General features: G+C 45.0%; 1 long non-coding RNA gene across 2 annotated transcripts; it reads left to right on the top strand.

Annotated features, from left to right (window-relative positions):
• Positions 1 to 9876: 9876 nt before the first annotated feature.
• On the top strand, positions 9877 to 11359 carry LOC135281017 (uncharacterized). Of its 2 annotated transcripts, XR_010347802.1 has the most exons (3): positions 9877 to 10198; positions 10696 to 10762; positions 11050 to 11359. It is a non-coding gene; the product is annotated as an uncharacterized LOC135281017 (long non-coding RNA). The 2 variants fall into 2 exon arrangements; XR_010347803.1 differs by lacking the exon at positions 10696 to 10762.
• The last annotated feature ends 2250 nt before the right edge of the window (positions 11360 to 13609 follow it).

Raw genomic sequence — 13609 nt, 5'->3', positions numbered from 1 at the left:
TCATGTCCCAGTTTAGCCTGTCTCTTCTGCTAATAGAAAAGCATATGCTTCTCAGATACTCCTCTGCACCAAGACTGAGAAGGAAGGCAGTGGAGGGAAAGTTGAACTGTGCAGACTTTTACAATGAAGTGGTTCCTGATTCCCTTTAAACAAGAGAATAATAAATTATAAAATTCTCTTCTTAGAACTGTCTTCATCTTGTGCTACGTACTTGCCTAAGCCAGTTCTCCATACCCAAATGTGTGGAAGGAAGTTTGGTTTCTGGTGATTTGTCTGCACATCTGGGGTTAAATCTGCAGCTCAGGGCCAGACTGTGTGTGCTTGAGCATCCTTATGTAATAATTGCCATTTTACAGCTGAGGAAATAGCAGTGCCCTGACACAGTTTGTGGAAAGGGCTCTGTGAGACCATTGCAGTAAGAGGTCTGTGTGACCTCCAAAACCCTTCTAGCCTTGAATTCCTAAGCTCACAATCTCAAAATGAGCATTAATATTTTTCAGGGCTTCCAGCACCATGATGATGGAATAAGTTAATGGAATAAAAGGACTTCTTTAAACAGACAGCAAGGATCTAAGGCTCCAAGCAGCATCAGCTCCAAATATTCAGTCCTTTCCATGAAGCAGCAGAGGCTCTGTGGGGTAGGATTAGCTCAACTGACAGTATAAAGCCAGCACCTGTGAAACCATGCAGAGGTCTTTCAAAATCACTTGAAAAACACCAGTCAGTGATGATACCCTAGACAGAAATAAAGTAACCCAGATAGGCTGAGGGCATAGTGGAATAATCCAAAGTATTTGGTTTGGAAAAAAAAAATTAAAATTATTCTGCTGTGGTGTTTTCTGGAAGCTTCCTGTGGTGTCCTATAGCAATAGGTTTTTCTGCTTAAGATCCTTGCAAGTACTGCCTGATAGGTTGTGAAACCGTATATTTAGTTTACAGAAAGTTTAAACAAGTAAAACCTATTCCACCAAAAGAATCAGATGTCAGTGAAAACAAATGTGTTGTATCAAAACACAGATTAAATATTGATGACTGCCCAAATTCTACATGGTAGTAAAACAACCTTCGGTACTCAGAATAACAACAAGGCCACTCAGAAACAACTCAGCAAAAACTCAGTGAAGATCTGTTGCCTGGCAAATACTTTAGAACATGCAAGCTGTTGCACCAGTTATGTTATTGCACATTTTCAGGACAGAAACAAAAGCAAGGTAGTTGATTGTGTGTTCTTGAAACTCTATTTATTTTCTCTCATGTTCCTACCAATGTATTTTAGAATAAGAATCTCTCAGTTGAGTAAGTGCTAAAAATGAGCCTCTGGAAAATGTGTTACAATTCAAGGCATTATGAATTCCAAAGTCTCACAAGAGTTGCAGTCAGCGGTGTGTTGGGAACTGCCTGGGAAGAAGGTAATGAATGCACAAACTCATTGTCCCTATCTCTCTGGTGAGGTAAGCTGAGGTACTGATGTTACTACAACAAAGGGCATTTGACCATAATATGAAATAAAACACAAATTCTGGGGTATAATTAGTACTGTGTTGTGAAAGTGTCCCCACTGCTCCCCATAGGTCCAAAAAATCCCCTCATTCCCCAGAGTGACACAAACAGCCAAACTAAAGAAAGCAGAGCTTGGGACAGCAATTTTTCCTCTCTAATTCTTCTCCTATGCTGAACATATACAGAAGTGAAAGTAAATGGAAAAGTACAGTTTCTGAGTATAGAAAGTCCAGTCCTGTCCTGGTGCTCTCCGGTTGTGTCACCACAGGCCACAAAACCCAGCTGAAGGAAGTGAAGCTGTGGTATCTTCTCTGTGGGGATTTTCTCTTTGCTAGAAAACCTCCCTTGGACTCCATCTGTCTTTGGGTCAGACCTTCCTGGAGTCCCAAAGGCTCCGGGAGGCTTGGAAAGGAAACAACAATAGGAATGAGCCTTTCCCACTTCACAAGTGACAGAGGAAGCCTTTGGTAATGGCTGGGTAACAACAAGCAGAACAGCTCAGATCAGAAGCCCACAAATCCCCTTGACTGACACAACTCAGGCCAGCAGCCACAAATAATGAAAGTTATTTGAAATAACAGACCTTCTTTTAGAAGTTAATGCTTGTCTTCATCTCCTTTAAGTTCTTTTTGTGGAAACTATAAATGCTCCATCCTTCCCAGAGCCTTTCCATGCCTGCTGCATGGAGTGTATAATATGCTGATATTTAAGACATTTTTTCAATTTTGTACTTGAAAGGCTGAGTCCTCAGCTCTAATCAGCTAATGCCTGATGCTTCTGGAGGAGAGACTGACTGTGCAACGAGCTCTGAGGTGAGATACTTTCTGGAAATCTTTCTGTATTGGACTACTGGAACTGATTGCCCAGGGAGATAGTTTAGGCCATAGTTTGAGAAATTTTTGTTGGAGTAGTTTAGCTGGAGTTGCCTCTGCTGTGGGCAGCTAAGAAACCTAAGACTAGGGAACCTCTGAGGAGCTCCAACCTCCTTTCCATCGTTCACCTTTACTTTCTTGGCTTGGTCATGGTGGTTTAGTGTTCTGCTTCCAATCCATGCCAGTTTTTAGAAAAAAGTAGCTAATCCCTCAGTGTCTTTGGGACACCCCCTTGCTTCACACATGCTCCTGCAGCCCTTGGGACCAGGCAGCCAGATGGATCATCTTTCCCCAGAGAAGAACCTGTCCTCTTCACGACTGAGAGGGAACAGTGCAAGTTGAGGGGGTGAAGCAGATTGCATGCTTCTCTCTATTTAAAAACTGCACAGGAATTCCCATGCTATTTTATTAACAAATAATATTATCACTTGTCATGGGAAAAAAGGAGGAGGACTGGAACCTGATCTCCTGGGAAACACAAAGTGAGAACCTGCATCATGTGAGCTATTAGGTGGATCCAATAGACTAAGTTTATTTCCTTTTTTATGAATTTCAAGGGATAGATAAATAAACCCCCTAATGAGATCCCTGCTGAAGGGCAGCTGTTTTCAGATCTTTAAGAGTTACTGATTTCAGCCTTAAGTTGTACTGAAGCTTCTCTTAAAGCAGAGATTGCTGCTTCTGCAAGTGCTACAGAAACTTGCCTCGGGCAGGTGCTCTCTCTTCCAGTCCTCAGCAGCTGCCGTAGCTTGCTGCAGCACCCTCACCTGAAGTGAGAAAGGACAAAATCTGTCTGGCTGCAGAACATCCATCCACAAGAGAGGGAGTTTAATATTCACTGAGTGCCATCCATCAACTCACAAGTTCCCACTTTCAGGTATGAATTGATTTATTCCTTTCATTGTCCAGGACAAGCGTGGCAGACACCTTGCTCTTTCCAGGCTGCACAGCCCATCCTGGAGGCACTGACAAGTTAACAAGGTTTATTTATCACCTTCCCTTATTAGATAAGCTTCAGCCAGCTGGGAAGATGTCCTGGGAATGGAGTGAGGCTGGGAGCCCACCACAGCCATGTGCCCTTGGCTTGAGACACAGCTGCAGGGATGAGGAAGGCAGAAGCTTCCTGTGGACATGCTGCCACAGCAGAGATGTGGAAAATTTTGTATTACCAGCACAAGCAAAAAGGTTTCCTTCCCTATCCCATTCCTGCCTATATTCATGTGGAAGAAGAGGACAAATCCCAAATGCCCACAGTGAAATGGTCAAGGATGAGATCACTATTTAAAAAGGTCAAGAAAGGGGTTTTCTCTCCACGAGCACCTGAGGGGTATTCATTTGCTGCAAAGTATTTTCTCCTGAATGCTCAAGATACTCTGAGGTGCTGTCAGGAATGCAGCCAATTCCCACCTCCATCCCCCCTGCCTTGTCCTTTCCCTGTGGGCTGTCCTTCCAGCAAATAAACACAAGGGGAGGGGAAGCTGCTGCTGCTGCCTCTGAAGGTCACAGACACGAGGGGGTTCGTGCTGGCCCCTGGGAGCCAGCAGCATCTCCTGAAGAAATACACATATGTCTGTCAGCACTTCTGGAGAATAATGTTAATATTTGCCTGTTCTAACAGACTGATCAAGCATCAAACACTCAGCAGGTGGAAGAATAATTGAGAGCAGACAGAAAAAAATGGAGTCAGAGGCCTGAAAACAGTGAATCTTTCCTTTGATGTTCTTTGGGACAGAGTGAGGCTCATTTAGTGCCTCTGAGTCTGGTATGGATGGGCTTTAAACCAGCAAAATGGAAGAAGCTTTAAACCAGCTTCAGAGCTTGTATGGGCAGCTTGTACATCACCCAGACAGCAGTTCTACTGTTTTGGAGGAGGATGCACATGGTGATGAGAAAACCACGGGTATCATAAGTCTCCAGCAGCTTTTACAAACCAAAGCCATTTGAAGCAGCCTGATGGTTGTTTCACTTTGTGCTTGTGACACATTTGGCCTTGGCCCATGCCAGAATCAGAAGGAGTTGGAAATGTCTCTGTCTATCTTTGCCTTCCTACAATAGCAGTACTGGATGCCTCTCTCCTCTTAAATCTGATTTTCTCCATGCTATTTCTGGTACAGAAGCAGAGGGTCATTGAAGTTACATTGATTACAAAACCAATGTAAAAGCAAGGAAAATGAAGTCTGTTCTTCTGTTAGGCAGAGTGTGGCTCTGAACTGGAGTGAACACGGTGCCACAAACCTGTCAGCAAACACAACAACGTTAGGGATCAGAAATCCCTGGGGAGGACGAGCTCACTGAGGTGTGAAATGCCTCCCTGCCACTCCAGAGGTTCCTCGAGGCTCCAAGGACAAACAAGCAGCATCTGTGTCAGTGTTCTGCGCAGCACGCAGCACGAGGGGCTGCATTTCAGGAGGGCAGGAGTGCAGTGAGCCCGTGCTGCTCTCACATCAGCTGTGGTTTTGTCTCTGTGCCTCCAGGAAGGTTTGGGTGTTTTTCCTCCTGCACCCAGCAATGCCTCAGCCCAAGTAAATCTCAGTCTGCAAGAGACACAGTTTTGGTTGCTGTAAACCAAGGTTAGATGTTTCACGCTGTAATCAGAACTGGCAACTCCAGTGAGCTCCTTTACTACTTAAAAGCAGAATTGATTGTGTAGTAGCAAGGCTGAGATCATAAAGGAGCAATTTCTCTTGCACAGACCCATCTGGGGTAGTTAGATGACCTGCTCTGTGAGCTGTAATTTAAAAACAGTGGGACAGACAGCTAAACATGCCACTAAACCTTAAAAGAATTTCTAGGATCCTCCCCAAGCCCCCCAGCACACATTAAAAAGCCCCACTGCTTGTGGATATCTGGATGTACAATTCTGGCACTCGGAGCTTTCCCTGTGCAGTCAGCAGATGTTTTTTGTTGTTTGCAGTCTGCATTCATCTGTCTCTACTCCTTTCTGCTCATCTATAATCAAGTTCTGCAGCTACAAATGTGTTACTCAACAACCCACAGCCTTATGCTCATATCATAACCCATTAATCCTGAACAGGCTCTGGGAGGGTTCTAATTCTGGAACAGTGGAGAGAGGGTTAATGGCTACTGCACACACAGATTTAACACAAACCTCTTGTGCTAAAGCCTGGCAAATTCACATCACTCAAGGTGTTATTGGCAGTAATCAGCTATGGTCATAAGCAACATATTGACCTGCCACACTGTATAGCAATCCATAATATTTGATTTTCCATTTCTTGAAACAACTATTAATTGTTCATTAGGCCTTTATAAAGTATTTATATACTCATGTTTCATATACAGCATGACTGTAATGATAATGTATTTGACCTTTAAGTACAATCAATCCCAAAAATCAGTAAGTTTTTGGAGCATCCACACCACTTGGCTGAAAGACCTGAAGATCTGCACCTAGTCCCAGATTCATTTGGATGGGGGACACTGTCTTGCCAAATTGTTCTGTGTTCCCTTTCCTGATAGAGGAGACACCTTGGCACTATCAGAGCAAAACAGACTTAACCCCTGGACTTCAGATCCAGAATCAGAATGGGTTGAAGCACTCTCTTCCCCTGGGATGGGCAACCTGGAGAACTCCAGAGGGCTGGGGTGAAGTGGGAGCATCCCCACCCTGCCTGGCCCTGGAGGCTGCTCGGATCCAGAAAAACACCTGAGGATATGCTTAAGTGAAGAGCTGGGTGGAGCTGTGGCATTTAGCCAGGACTCTGTGAGGGGAGAATTGTGCTTTGAAGGGCATCTAAGTGCACAGAGATCCTGAGGATATTTCAGTGTCCACACATGGAGTGAGGGGCTTAGATACCAGGGCAGTACACTCTTTTTCACATCAGGAGGTCAGAGGAACCTTGGAAATTTCAGCAGGATATTCAGTTGTAAGGCACATTTGTTGAAAGCTCTTTTATCTTTCACTGCAGTAACTTTCTCCCTGGCTCTTAGGGCTCATAACAGCAAAACTAGGTAGTGCTTTTGAAGATACTTTATACAGCTTCCAAGCTGGGCACTGCACTCTTTCTGATGCCTTTGCACTCCTTCTTCATCTGCATGTCCTACCTCATCAGGCAGCAATGTGTCACAAGATTACACATCACGAATTAAGCCTCATAACAAGCTGTTCTGAGCTGCAAAAGTACAAGAAATATATTTTGGCAAATCGTATGAGAAGCAGAGGAGAACAGCAGATGTTTCCAACAGGCAAACATTTCCAGTTTGGCCACGAGTCTGTACTCTGGACCAGTCCCTGATAACATCCTCCAGCATCGTGCCAAGGGGAACAATGGCTTTTTTGATCCCAGTGCTGTCCTGTAGCTGTATCTGAAAACTCTGGAAGAACTGGCTCAGATTCCTTCCAACCTCATCTTCATCCAAAGACACCCAAGAATTTCTTTATTCTCTGTCCCTGGCTCTCCATGGTTATAATCCAACACCTGCATTTGAGCCACTGGAGGCAAAGATCCAAAATATCCAGGAGGGGAATGGAGCAGTGAGAAGGAGAAAGGCAATCTGCCGTGACATGAGGTGGGTAATTCCCTTCCCTGCCTGAGCAAGCACACAGAACTGTGGCAGGGAGCCTGACAGATGGCCACAGCAGAGCAGTGGGTTCTCTTCACCCAGACATGCCTCCAATTTCATCTGGAAACGAAGATGTAATGTAGTTGTTATCCCTTCTCTGCTCCTTCACTTAGTGGGGCTTGAGTCCAGTGGATGGAGGTGCACATGGGGTGCTCTGAAACCAGGCAGGGTCCCCCTGGTTCTGTCTCTACATCCAAAAACTCTGGCCCATGTGCCCCTCCTGGGTGAGTTGCTGTTTCCAGCCCACCATCCCTCTTGGTGCTGGCACCATGAGCCTGGTGCTCAGGCCAAGGACAGCTCAGGTGCCAAGGACACAGCTGCTGTGCCTGGCCTGGGCACTAACAGAGCTTATTCCCCCTTCAGGGATGCCTGTGCTGTCCTTGGATGCTGTCCTGAGAGGGGATGCCACAGCTCCTTTGTCCAAGCACCTGCCACCAGCCCAGCCCCTGAGCAGGGAGGCAGCACTGGGGATGGATGGGGAAGAGGCCTGAATTTGTCCCCTTTTCTTCATAAATCCACACGTGTGCAGGCTCAGGCAGCCCCCTGGGGTAGAGGCAGACAGCCCTGCAGCACTGCTCTGAGCCGTGCTCCACAGGCAGAAAATACATGGAATGCTTTTCTTTTGCTCATTTGCTCTTTTGTTTCATCAAGCCATCAGAGCAGGCAGCCGACCTCTGATGGTGCCTTTCAAATGATTTCCCTCGCCACTTTTGCAAACATGAGTTTATCCCTCCTAGAGAGGTGAACCAGGGATAAGTTTAATATAAAAAGAGAGAGGCGAGGTAATCAAACACCTGCTCCCACTAAAACAAAGCCTTTTCCTCTCCACAGGCTGTTGAGCACTGATGAGGGAAGATGAAGGTGCACAAGAGCTCTAACCCAGCACAAGGTCCAGCCTTCAGAGAGGGCAAATCTGGGCTGTAAAAGCAGAAACCTGAACCACACTGTACAGTCTTGTCTCAGCTGCTCTGCCCAGGTCAGAGAAGGTTTTGCAAATATTTCCAGCTGAAAACTGCAGGTGCTTTCCCTGCTGCCTGTTCCCATCATCAGAGGGGAAAGCACAAGCGTTAAGTGGATAAACTTAAGAAAAATTGTCTTTGCTATTATTGATGGAGAGCTCCTGGGGCTGATTTACCCAGGCACTGAGCCTCCAAGTGTCCCACTGGCTTTGGCCAGACATGTTGCCACCCTCCTCTTCCCCTCTTTCTCTCTTGCTGCCCACATAACACACATCCATAACTCCCCAACTCTGCCCCAGCTGCAGCTGGGGGAGCCCAACTTCCAAACAAACTCATGGGATGGGCATTTCTTACTTCCCTGAAAGACTTGTCTCACACAGGTCTTCAGAACTTCACAAGCAGCTGAACTGTGGCTTCAGGTGATTTGGATTTTTTTGGAGAATGATGTTCACAATGTGTGGTTTTCCCCCTCTACTGAGGGGAAAAAAGGACTGGGCCAGAAGGGGGAAAAAAAAATCCACCACCAAAAGCCTGGAGGGTTTCTGTACCCCAACTTTGCCACCTTTCATGCAGCAATGGACATTATAGAAGCAGCTAAATAGTCTGGCTGACCCAATGGTCCATCAGGAGCCCTTTGCCTGCCTGGTGAAAGGCAGCAAAGCCCTCACAAGTGCCAGAATGTCCTCAGTCAGATTTCTGGTTGCCCACAAATTCGAGATGGTTTCTCACTGCCTCTAATGGCCCATGTGCAGCAATGGGAGGGAGCTGCAGATGATGCCCATCAGCAGGCAATCAGGAATCTCAGATTTCTCTTCCAGCACAATTCTCCATGCAGGATGGTAATTTTCTCTGGCTGGGGCCACGAGTCCCCTGGTCCTTTGGCTATTGCCTTCATCAAGTCTGCAGCTTGAATAAACAACTTTCTGCACACCAGACAACTGTTAGGACCCAGTGTCAGGGAAATAAGCATATCTGTATCCTGTGGAGTCAGTGGCATCAGCCCCACAGGGCTCTTTCCCAGAACAGATGCCTAAAAACCCATCTGATGCAGACTGCTCGGCACGGCTCAGGATGCAGAGGTAGATATTTCAGACAAGCAGCCCAAAGCAAATGTGTACAAGTCTCTGCAGGCTGCACTAATGCTTGGGCTGTAAGCAGAAGGAAGCAGGCTGCCAGGATCTAGCAGGGCCCAGGGATGTTGCACTCAGGGCTGTTTTATGGACTCACCTGCACGGAGAGCACTGTGCACCGCCCACTGCACTGCTCGCTTTCCAGCCCATCATTCATTACAGGGCTGCCATCTCCCAGGGTGTAAAAATAGCTGGCACAGCTTACCTGGTGCTAAAAGCACCTTGGAGAGGCACAGCAATAGCTGCAAGGGAAACAGAGGAGTTCTCCTGAGCAAGGGGCAATATCCAGCAACTGCTGAGCTGAAAATCTCTGCTGCTAAAAGCAAAGTGCCCTGGCAAAAAACACCACTACCCACACATGCACAGCAACCAGCAGCCCTGGAGAGGATGGCACATCTCAAATGCACTCAGCAAATAAAGCCTCAGCTGTATGTTGCACTGCAGACAGGATAATCCTGCTGCTTTGCCCATCTGAGGAAAGTTAGGTTAGGATTTGGAAGGCAGATTTCCATGGGATTCCACCTTGTTGATTCAAAGGCAAATGGCAGCACACTGGGGCAGGGATCCCAGCTCCCTAGAGGCAGGATGGTGTCACTGTTATATTTTCTGAAAAATCCCTTTGCCAGGATTTCTTCTCCTGGAAAGCTGAGAAGCCTCAAAGAAATATGAAAACAATAATTATTTGATTGCTTCTCCTGTATTTTGCTGTTTGGGAGTGCGGTTTGGAGGTTGTTTACCAATGAGTCATTTGTTTGATTGGTTTCATGTGAATTGCTTTTACTTAATGACCAATCACTGTCCAGCTGTGTCAGGACTCTGGAAAGAGTCAGGGGTTTTCATTGTCATTCTTTGTAGCATTTGTCTCTATACTTTCTCTATTCTTTAGTATAGTTCAGTATAGCATTCTTTAACATAATATCATATAATAAAATAATAGATTAACCTTCTAAGAACATGGGATCAGATTTCATCATTCCTCCCTCCCTTCGTCCTGAAGACCCTGAAATTACCACGGGATGGCTGCAGCTAACTGAGAGGGAGGTCTGCAGGGCTGGGTTCTGAGTGCACTGTGGGTTGGCTGTGCTGCAGAGAGGTGCAGGAGTCAGTGCTGCCCAAGACACCCAGCTTTCAGCAGCAGTGTGTCCCACACAAGGTGTGCTCCTGGCTTTCTTTGACTTTGGGGCTGGTCTAACCAACCTCGGGGTGGTGAGGGTTCTCCTCAGAGACCTTCTGCTCTCTCTGGGTGCCCTGATGGAATAAAATTTTGTGTGGCTGGGGGAAAAGGAAATGAGAAAATTGATTGGAGATGATTTTGGAGACTTATTTGCCAGTATTTAATCTGTTTCAGATAACTGACAGCTGGCCTTCCATAGGCAGAATTTTGTTTCAATTATTTTTATTTCCTCAGGTCATATTTACCTCTGCTTTTTAAACAAAATAGAGTCAGACCCAGACTATCACAGTGCAGACTGATTGACTGCTTTCAGACAGCTCTCCAAGCCTCCTAAACACGTTAAACCCCCCTTCCCAGTGAAGAGGGATACAGTTCTGCCAGGAAGGGAAAACAGGAACATTCATAAAAGCTGCTCAGTATTTCTGGACTGAAATGATCCACTGCAATGTTTTAACAATTCTCTTTTTAATTTCTAGTAGTGGGCATAAGAGTCACTCTTTCAGCTGCATAGATAGCTCTAGTTGCTATCTGACATGGTAACAGGTTGTTTTTTTTCCCAATACTATTTTGTCAAATATAAATATCAACTTTGTAATGAAAAGGATCATATTTATGCTTCAGAGTAAAAGGCTGAAGGGTGTTTTGCATGTAAAGCTGAATCTCATGCACAAATAATAAGAAATAAAAGGACAGAGTTTAGTTTAGATGTTTAAGGTAAGGGAGTAATGAAGTAGAGAGGGATTTTTTGGCTGGAAAGAAATATACCTGAAATATATAAAATTTCCCAAAACTAATAAATAGGAGATCCTTTTCCTCCTTTTTTCTTCCAGGGCATTCAAATCACTGCAACTGGATGGGAAAGGGAACTTTGAGAGGCCAGTAAGCACCAACCCCCAAAATATCTGGACCTGCTGGACCTGCTCTGAGTTTGATGAACTCATAAACGAGAGACCCAGACAAGAAGCACTTTGCTATCAGCCTGGGGAATTCAGTCAGACACAGTCCAGCAAGCTCATCCATAGTTGCTCTGCACTCCCCAGTGCTACTCTCATTTCTCACCCCAAACACAGGAGATTGAGGCAGTAACAAAATCTCAGCATCACAAAAGCGAGTTGCCAGGGCTGGTGCACAGTCAGTGATTCTCTGCTATATAGATACTTACTGCTATATAGGCTTTTTTCTACTGCCAAAAGTCCTCAGCAGCTGCACATGCTGGATTTATCAGGCTTTATGAGATATGGCACCACAGAAATTGGTCTGAGACCGCCAGACTATTTACTACCACTCTACCAGAATAATTCATATGCTTATTCCCCATCCTGAATACACCCAAAACTAAACCTCCCAGTGAAGTTGCACAGATTTAAAGCTAACCATAAATCTGTTGACCCTTGGTAAACCATGCCTGTCCTTTTTTCTTTCTTTTTTTTTTTCTTTCTTTTTTTTTTTTTTTAATATCTGTTTGGTGCTGAGAAAAAGAACAATTTCCCAACGTTATGCCTCAAGCAAATCTCCAGATCCTTTGCACTATGCTGTCCACTCTTTTTCCTGTTCCTCATTCATTTCTTATCTCCCAGAATTTTCTACAGTCTCTTCTGTCCTTCCTGAAATTTTCTCCCTCCCAGCCTCTTGCATAGGGAAAGCCAAGGATGGAAATGTGCTGGGTTTACTTCTCCCCCTCTAAGCAGGGAGAGCAAACAAAATAAAGCCAAGTCCTGATGTGTGCTGTATATCAAAGTCTTTCACCACTGCCCTTGATCCAGAGCTCTGCAGGAGGAGGCAACCTGCACTGCTAGCAGATAACTGATGGTTTTATTATTGGGCTGCTATTTTCCCCTCCGGCAAATAGAGTTAATTTTGGGGAGGAGGGAGAGGGAATTTTTCCCTAGCCTGATGATGGTTAGATTTTGGAAAGCTTCCCTACTTGGGACAGCCTGAGTCATTTTAAAGCTTGTTTTCAGCTACCATTGTTTTCCCATTAAGATTTTATGTAGTTCATTTCCATGAATATGAGCCTGTGCCATCCAGTGCTTCTCTGTCCCTTCCTCCCTTCCAGACTCTCAGCCACAATATTCACTTTGGACAAGAAAAGGAATAGATCTTTGGTAAGCAGAGTTCACAGAAATCTCTACATTCATTTTACTGGTTTATTGCAATGGAAAAGAGATGCATTAATATATTCTGATTAGCCTTGAACAGTGGGAGGAGGAGATAAGCTCTCAACATCTTTCAGGAGTAAACAGCAAAGTGTTAGATTGGTTTAACAGCTTTTCAATCTGTTTAAATGAGGCGTCTTTACTTTTTTAAATGACATATTTAGAAAAAAATTAGCTCTTTGGTTCTTTAATGACACATTCACTTATGTCACTTAATGTTGCATGCTTCTTCTTTTACAGCCTTTGCTGTGCAAAGTGCTGGCACCATTGTGATCCAAAGGAAAGAACTACTTCCTTAGCTATTCTGATGATTAGCTGATTTTAAAAGTGCAGATTTTCTTCATGAAACTCTCAGCTGGATATGGCATCAACAGCAGTCTTTTGTGCAGCTCCTCCAGGGTTAGTGATAATAACGAATTTGGATGGGCCAGACCAAAGCAGCTTCTCTCAAACCATAGCATTTCTGTATGAAAAATGGGTCTGATTGAAACTTCATCCCACCCTCCATGTGTTTTCTCCTCAGTTTCAAACATTCTCTGTAGACAGCAGATAAAAGGATTTTGTCCCTTTTGTCAACATCATGCAGGGATCAGTGTCCCTTCTGCTGGAATGCCCCCTGCACCCTGGGGCCAGGCGAGCACCCTGCTCTGCTGGCAAGCATGGGCAGGGGCTGGGCAATGCCAGAAGAGCAGCTCGGAGCCAGGACTTGTTTTTCATTGTGGCTCTTCCCTTGGGAGGGTCCTGTGAGACCGGGTGGTGGGTGGCAGCTCTGGCAGGGCTGTGATCCCAGGAACAGACACTCCGGGTCCTGCAGTGTGCAGTAATCACAATAAAACCCCAAACCCCACAGGGAATTAGGTTAGAAATGTTGTCCCCTGTGTGAGGGAGTATTTGTTGCTTGCTGAGAACTGCCAAGGTTACAAAATTCAGATCTCCCACAGGGAGTTACAGAGTCTGAAAAAATTTCTTCTCCATCATACTTTTGACAAGAAAGTATCAGTTTGTATTTGTAAGGAATACTGAGGAAAGCAATCCCTTTTTAATTTTTTATTTATTTGGAGGTTACAGATTTATAAAAAAGCTATTGGATAAATTGGATGAATAACTGTATTATTTATATTTTCCCCTGTATTTTTAAAAATGTCAATAAGAAGATAGAAGCTTTTCCCATCCCTTTTAGGAGATTATTTCACAGAGATTTTGTGCTGTTTCTTAGCTCAGACTTTCCCTTCTG

This window comes from Passer domesticus, chromosome 14, assembly GCF_036417665.1.
Source record: "Passer domesticus isolate bPasDom1 chromosome 14, bPasDom1.hap1, whole genome shotgun sequence".
In the NCBI taxonomy this organism is placed as follows: Eukaryota; Metazoa; Chordata; class Aves; order Passeriformes; family Passeridae; genus Passer; species Passer domesticus.
This window is presented reverse-complemented; position numbering and strand designations above follow the sequence as displayed.